Here is a 7538-nt window from a genome sequence, read left to right on the forward strand (position 1 = left end):
GTTTCCAATTGGGCATGCTTCCTTTTCTTAGAGCACTAACAATTATGGCCGAGTCTCCTTCAATATCTAATGATTTAATTTCAAGTTTCCTACATAAGAGCAAACCTTCCACCAGGGCCGTCAACTCTGCCCAATTATTTGTGTTGATGCCGACCGAAGAAGCCAGGGTGGCTATTTCTTTGCCTTCCCAGTTATGAACCACGCATCCTATCCTAGCTTGCCCAGGGTTGCCCCGAGCAGCCCCGTCAAAGTTTAGCTTCATCCATCCTTCACCTGGAGGCTGCCATCTGCATGTCGCTCTTGTTTGAAGGCTAGCAGGAGGACCCTCTCCCACAAAGGGGGGGAAGGATAAGCCCACCCATCGTTTTTTCATCTTTTCATCCCAATAAGATATAAAGGCATTTTTTAATGAGCCTGAGGTGAGTCTATTGTTCACAAGCTCAATGACCGCTGACTCTATCTTATTAATGATTCTAAGGACATCTAGTTTTTCATTCTTAAAGAGACGTCTATTTCTCTCCTTCCATAGTTCCCATATTATGGATGATGGAAGAGCAATCCATAAACCTTCAAAGAGACAACCACACCTAAGGAGAGACCAAGCTTTGAGCATTCCTCAGATGATGTGGGGGAAGGCAGCAGACCAATCAAGTTTATTGGTGAACCATATCCAGCATTGATGAGCAAAGGAGCAGTTAAGGAGTATATGATTGGTGTCTTCCTCATCTGCCTCGCAAAGAGGACATCTGCTAGGACCCTCATATCCCATACGCCTGAATTTGTCCGCAGTTAGGAGTTTGTTTTGGATCGCCAGCCAGGAGAAAACACCTGCCTTAGGCAAACAATTTCTATGCCAATAGAGATTTAAGGGGAGCTCTGACTTGGGTCTTAAGAAAGCTTTGGAAATGTGGGAGTACCCATCCTTGGGATTATATTCCCCTCTTAAGGAGCCCTCCCATACAAGCTTGTCCACGTTATGGCTTAAGACAAATTTCCTAGAGTGGAGAATTGACATAAGTTTATGCCTGTCCTTCTCCGGGATGGCTTCATCATCCCTTTCGATCCACTGCCAACCAACCCCTTCCTTTGAAGGGGAGATATAATTATTTAAAAAGGGACCTCTATGTGATTCAAGAAGGGCCCGGGTGGCCCCAAAGTCATGGAGATTTGCAATAGCCTTATACCCACCCCAAGAATCAGACTAGAAAAGGGATTTATCCCCGGACCCCAGGTTCCAGGTTAACCTATCAGAGATGATCTTCCTGCAATCGTGCATAAAATTCCACAGGCAGGATCCTCTGGGGGGGTTGGTCTCTCTGAAGATTTGGATTGGATCATCACCGTTAAGGTATTTGTGGTTTAATAATCTTGCCCATTTGAGGTGAGGAGTTTTGAACAATCTCCACACCAGCTTGGCACCCAAAGCTTTACCTTGATTCTGTAGATTTTTGATGCCAACACCACCATCTTCTTTAGGTGTGCAAATCTTGTCCCAAGAGATAAGTGAGATTTTGTGGCTGCTTTTAGCACCTTGCCAAAAAAAGGTCCTAAGATGCTTGTTGAGCTTAGCAAGTTTGGAGGAAGACAGATGTTGGCAAGAGAGCTGGTAAATGGGCATAGCTGATAAGACCGATCTAACCAGAGTTGCCCTACCAGCTGAAGAGAGCCATTTCCCCTTCCAAGTGCTAATCCTAGACTTGGTTTTGTTCACCAAGTTGTCCCATAAATTTGAAGATCTTCTACCCCTGTCAAGGGGAATGCCTAGATATTTGCAGGGAAGGGTACCTTGGCTAATTTCCAGGACGTTGCAGATTTCTTTTCCTAAATAGGGATCTATGTTGAACAAAAAAACTACATATTTCGTCAGATTTACCTCTTGACCCAAGCCTAACATGTAGGAATTGAGGATGCCTTTGAAGGTCCGAGCTTCCTCCGCACAACCTTGTCCAAAAAGCATTGTGTCGTCAACAAATTGCTAGTGGGTGAAGGGGGGGAGGCCACTGGTGATGGGAATTCCTTGGATCCTTCCCTCTTCTTTGGCCTTGGAGATGGATCTACCTAGAGCTTCAGCCATGATGATGAAGAGGAAGGGGGACATAGAATCACCTTGCCTGAGTCCTCTCGAGCTACTAAAGAAACCTTCCAGAGATCCATTAACTAGAACCAAGAATTTAGGGGTGGATATGCATTCGTAGATAAGGTTGATCCAAGTTTTGGAAAGCCAAAGGCCTCCATGCATTTGCATAGGAAGCGCCAATCAACTTTGTCATATGCTTTACTTATGTCCAATTTGATTAGCATGCTTGGGGATTTGTTGAGTTGAATCGAATGAATGGCCTCTTGGGCAATAATAACCCCATCATAGATTGATCTGTCCGCTATGAAGCCAGTCTATTCTTCGCTAATAATTAAAGGGAGGAGATTCTGAAGTCTGGCTACTAAGGTTTTAGTTAAGAGTTTATACAAAGTGTTGCAGAGAGCAATTGGTCGGAAGTCATTAAAGCTATCATGGTCCTCTTTTTTTGGTATGAAGGCAAGGAAGGTATTGTTGACCTCTTTGAGAATCTTATCGGAATTCCTCACACCCTCTAAGGCATCTGTGATTTCTATCCCCATGAAACCCCAACACTTTTGGAAAAAGCTGGTGGGGAAGCCATCTGGACCTGGAGCCTTATCCAGATTCATCTTGAAAAGGACAGATTTGACCTCCTCCTCAGAGAGTTTCTTTAATAGGGCATGGTTATGGTCATCGGTAATGAGTTTTGGGATATTCTTAATAATATTGAGTTGGCCCCTAAGGTTGGATCCTTCATGATTGTTTAAGATTTTCTCAAAGAACCTGACTGCCTCAGAAGCAACCTCCTTCGGTTCAGATAGGATGGATCCTTGGTAATTCGTAATCTTGGAAATTCGATTGACCCCTCTCCTTTGCTTTGTAATGTTGTGGAAGAACTTGGTATTCCGGTCCCCATCACTCAGCCAAGTTTCCCTAGAATTTTTTTTCCAAAAGATCTCTTCATAAGAAAGTATCTTCTCATATTCAGAGAGTAGGTCCTTTTCCTTAAGGAAGAGATGTTCATCCATCCCTTTCTCAAGTACCTCAATGTTAACCTTATTTAGATCATTCTCTATTCGGGTTTTTCTGTCAAAAATGTTACCAAAATTGGTCCTATTCCACTCTAAGAGCTTCCTTTTTATAAGCTTTAACTTACTAGCAACAATAAACTTCTTTGAGCTTGAGAAAACAGAGTTGTTCCACCAATTCTCAATTAAATTTAGAAAGTTTTCATCTCTAAACCACATGCTCTCAAATTTGAAGGGGCACTTTTTAGGGGCGTGATCAGATATTAAGTTTAATTGGAGTGGGAAATGGTCAAATCCTGATAAAGGAAGAGGTTCTACCTTAAGGGAGTAATTCAACTCCATGAGCCCTCCATGGATAAAAAACCTATCAAGTTTCTCCACAATGTTACAGAAACCCAATCTTCTATTGTTCCAGGTGAAGGCATTTACTACCGTCTGAATTTCCAATAGGGAATTCCTATTGATCCATAGATTGAAATCTACAGCTGATGGAGGGAGCTTGCCTCTTCCTCCTCTCTTGTATGAAACCTTGGTGATGGCATTGAAATCTCCACCAATGATGCTTAGTTCATTCGGGAAACTTCTTAGGAAGGACTCAAGTTCCGTCCATACCCTCACCTTATCCCTATTCTGAATAGGGCCATAAACGTTAATTAGTTTGAATCTAAGGTTATTTTTATAACTTACTACTTCTCCTCCTATCCAATTTTGCTTAATATCTAAAGGTGTAAACAAAAGGGATCTAGAATCCCAGATGATAGCTAAACCTCCTGAAGCGCCTGTGGCCGGGGAGTGTTTTAGTTGTCTAGCACCTAGTTTTTGCTCAAAAAGGGAAATCTCAGAGGAGTTCATTTTTGTTTCTTGAATTAGCATTAAGTCTGGTTTAGAATCAGAGATGCATCGCTTTAAGATGCGTTGTTTGTTAGGGGCATTCAGTCCCCTAACATTCCAAGTTACGATTTTCATGGCTTTGTGGGGAGGAACTTTCCCTCCCCTGCATTGAAAAGAGTAGATATTTTAGACTGACCCCTAGCTTCTCCATCCCTTAATCTCAGTTCAGCGAGGGATCTTCTGCCCCTTCTTTTACTGATTCTTGCACAATCCAGAGAATCTTTGCTTTTTTCCGAGTAGAGGATACCTAGGGTATTAGGATCATGATTTTCCAAGTTATTTGATTCTATAAAGAGTTCATCTATTTCTAAGTCGACTCTGGTAATATTTACTAAATTATTGACAAGGAAATCCCTTTGTCTTTCCAATTCCTCATCATCACAAATTTCATCAATCAATTGATCCATAAGGTCATTTATTACTTCTTCCCCTATAAAATTGGCAATGATGTTAACCTCCCTAGTAACGCGATCACTCTTAGATTCTACAACTACAATAGGGTCATTTCTCAGGGGTGGAGGGCAGGCTCCTACCTTTACCGAGGCTTTCATCCCTGAGACTTGGGGGATTGGTTGGTCCTGCATAGAAGTCATTGCTGGATCCTGGAGAGGATTGTCTATCTCTTTTGATTGCGTTGGGAAGGAAAGATCCTGGAGAGGGGGTGGGGGGATCGAGGGACTCTCTCTTTCTGGTAGGGTAGGAGAGCAGGATGGTAACATATATGTCTTACCAAGCTGCTCTTTCTGGGGGATCCAATCGCTGATTTCTCCTTCTTCCAAGTCTCGGTCCTTGAAAGAGGAGTCAACTATAGGGGGGTTAATAGAAGGCGATGGTTGGAGAGGAGAGCATAAGGTCTTTACAAGGGATCTCTGAGGACACAGTACCGTGGTTGGATGATTAGTGCTAATATTATCAAAGCCCTCAAGGATGAAACCCCCTCCTTCCACAAAACTGATTGGAACGATTCTAGACTTAGGAGATGATTCAAGGAAAGAATTTTTAAGGGGAATCTTCCTTGGTATATTAACTTCGAACGGGCCATTATAGAAGGGTAGTTCAAGGGTTAGACATAGATTATCACATTTTAATATTAAGGGCTCTATAGTTTTAATATTAATATCCATGTTAACAATCACAAGTTGGTTAAAGAAGTTTAGGTCTGATTTCTTAACTTCTACAAATTTTCCAATTTTGTTACCTATAATTCTTAAAAAATCATTGTTTCGTAATTCTACAGGAAGTTTTTCGAGAGAAATAGCTCTATTAACCATACATGAATTTAATTGAGATGGTTGAAAGAGAGATTGCCATCCCTAGCAATCAAACCCTATGCCCTCGAGCATTAGTAGGCCCCCATTTAGCAAGGAATTTCTCATATTTTGATTACCGCATTCAATAGCTAAGAAATGATCAGGAAGGATGTCGATCTTTACCTGGTTATTGAGAGAAGACGCCATCTAGTTAGCAATTTGTTCAGGCGAGAACCTCCATCCTTTCCATCGTGCAAAATTCATTCTATTGTTGCAATGCATTTGATACCTAGCTAGAGTTTCGGTATCCATATCAATGACCAACCCGTTAGGTTTTCGAGGAAAGTGAAGGGGAGCCGCGAAGCTGTTTGACTGGTTAGGTTTTACAGAACCCTCCTTCCGTCCGAGATTGGGATTTCGTGGGCGACTATTAGAATGCCCTATTGCCTTATTGTTTCTGCGCACGCCTGTTTCGATCCCAATTATTGCACGAAGGAGGGGGAGCCCTAGCCATATCAACCAGAGAGTATTTTGTTTTTGCAAAGAAGGCTTCCTGCTCGAGGGTTCGAGATTTTGCCCTGCTTAGTTCCTCTTACCCAGAGAGATTAGCCAAAACAACGAACTGGTTTTCATATCCTCTGTGAATACCTCGCAGTGGGTAAGGATGCTCACGAAGGAATGGCGATGCCTTGTATCCGCTTTTCGCATGCAGAGCCATGTTTTTTTTTTTGATAAAAAAAACTATCTCTTATATTAATCTTTCTTCATTTACTATAAAATTTACTTATACTTCACCTTTACATGGTATTAGTCCATAATATCATATTACATTATAACTTTCTAATATCCCCATAAAACTAAATAATTTAAGATTAAATTTATGTACACTTCCCATACTATCCTCCTCTTAAACTTTATGATCTTTTGACATCCCCTAAATTATTTACACTCTTAACCCTTTACTATCAACATTACTTACAATCCACTTATATTCTTACTCTTTTTATGATAATAATTTTAACATCCATTTTAAGGTTGACAACATGCACCATTAAGGCAAACAAGCGCAACTATGATGGCTCTCTCGCCTATCGTAGTTTGAACGTGCCTGCTATGGGAAGTTTCCCCATACTTCTCTTATCAGTGCCAAGGATGGCGGTGGTCCTGCGCTTCCCTCTACGCAGTGTGATGGCATTTCTACCTCGAGTGTGTCCCCTCCTTGGGTTGTTGCTGCTGTGGTTGCCAATGGCACTACACAACCTTCCGCCCAACCTTCCTCCCAACCGCTTGACTCTATCGTGGGTACTAGAGATGGGGGTACCGTTTCTGCTGAGGGTTTGGGTGTTGGTTCTGCTACTATGGGTGCAGGTGCTGCTCCTTCCTCTGCTGCCATGGACAGTCTTTCTACTGTTGCGGGTGTTGAAGCTGGGGGTTTGGTTGCTTCTGGTGCTATGGGTGCCATGATCCCTATTGTGGGTGATCTTGTTCCTCCCAAACCTCTTTCGTTTGCTGCTAGCCAAAGCTTTGCTCACATGGCCAGATCTGCTGCTCATCCTCACAAAGGAATTCGTCCTCTTCCTTGTGCCAAGACCTCCCCTGTTGTGGTCTATGGCCAAGAGGTTGTGGAAAATGTTGATTTTTACTAGCACTGTTCTTTGGTTTGTAGATTTGTTGGGTTTTGGCCTTCTCTTCCAGACCTTCATCACTGGGTGAGTGATTCTTGGAATCTATTAGTTGCTCATGACATTGAGCTTTTTCCTTATGCTAAAGGCTTTTTCATTGCTTCCTTTACCTCTACTCTTGATCGCGATTTGGTTCTGGGTAAGTTGTGGGCTTGGGGAGATCACTCTTTCTCTGTCAAGCCTTGAACATCTTCCTACAACCCTCTTAATGAACCTCTTACTGTTCATTCGGTTTGGGTCTATCTTCTTAATCTTCCCCTCCATTTCTAGGAGCCTTCTTGTTTTGAGGCCATCAGTAACTCCTTTGGCAACTTCTTGAAGGTTGATGATGCCACCACTTCCATGAGTCGTTCTACCTTTGCTCGCTTGTTAATTGATATTGACATATCTCTGCCCCTCCCTAGGGATGCGGTTCTAATGGTTGGGGATAGGCCATGAACTCATTATTTGAATTATGAGGGCCTCCCCTTTCGATGCTGAAGATGCTTCTCAACAGGTCACTTAGCTTCAGACTGCTCTCTCTCCCACCGCAGAGGTGCTGCTACTTGGTGGAAGGATGCTACTGGAGATCACTTGACAGTCAATGCCTCTGAGACTGATTCTGTCGACTCCTCTCAGGAGGATGATGTCT

This window comes from Cryptomeria japonica, chromosome 7 (genome assembly GCF_030272615.1).
Source record: "Cryptomeria japonica chromosome 7, Sugi_1.0, whole genome shotgun sequence".
Lineage (NCBI taxonomy): Eukaryota > Viridiplantae > Streptophyta > Pinopsida > Cupressales > Cupressaceae > Cryptomeria > Cryptomeria japonica.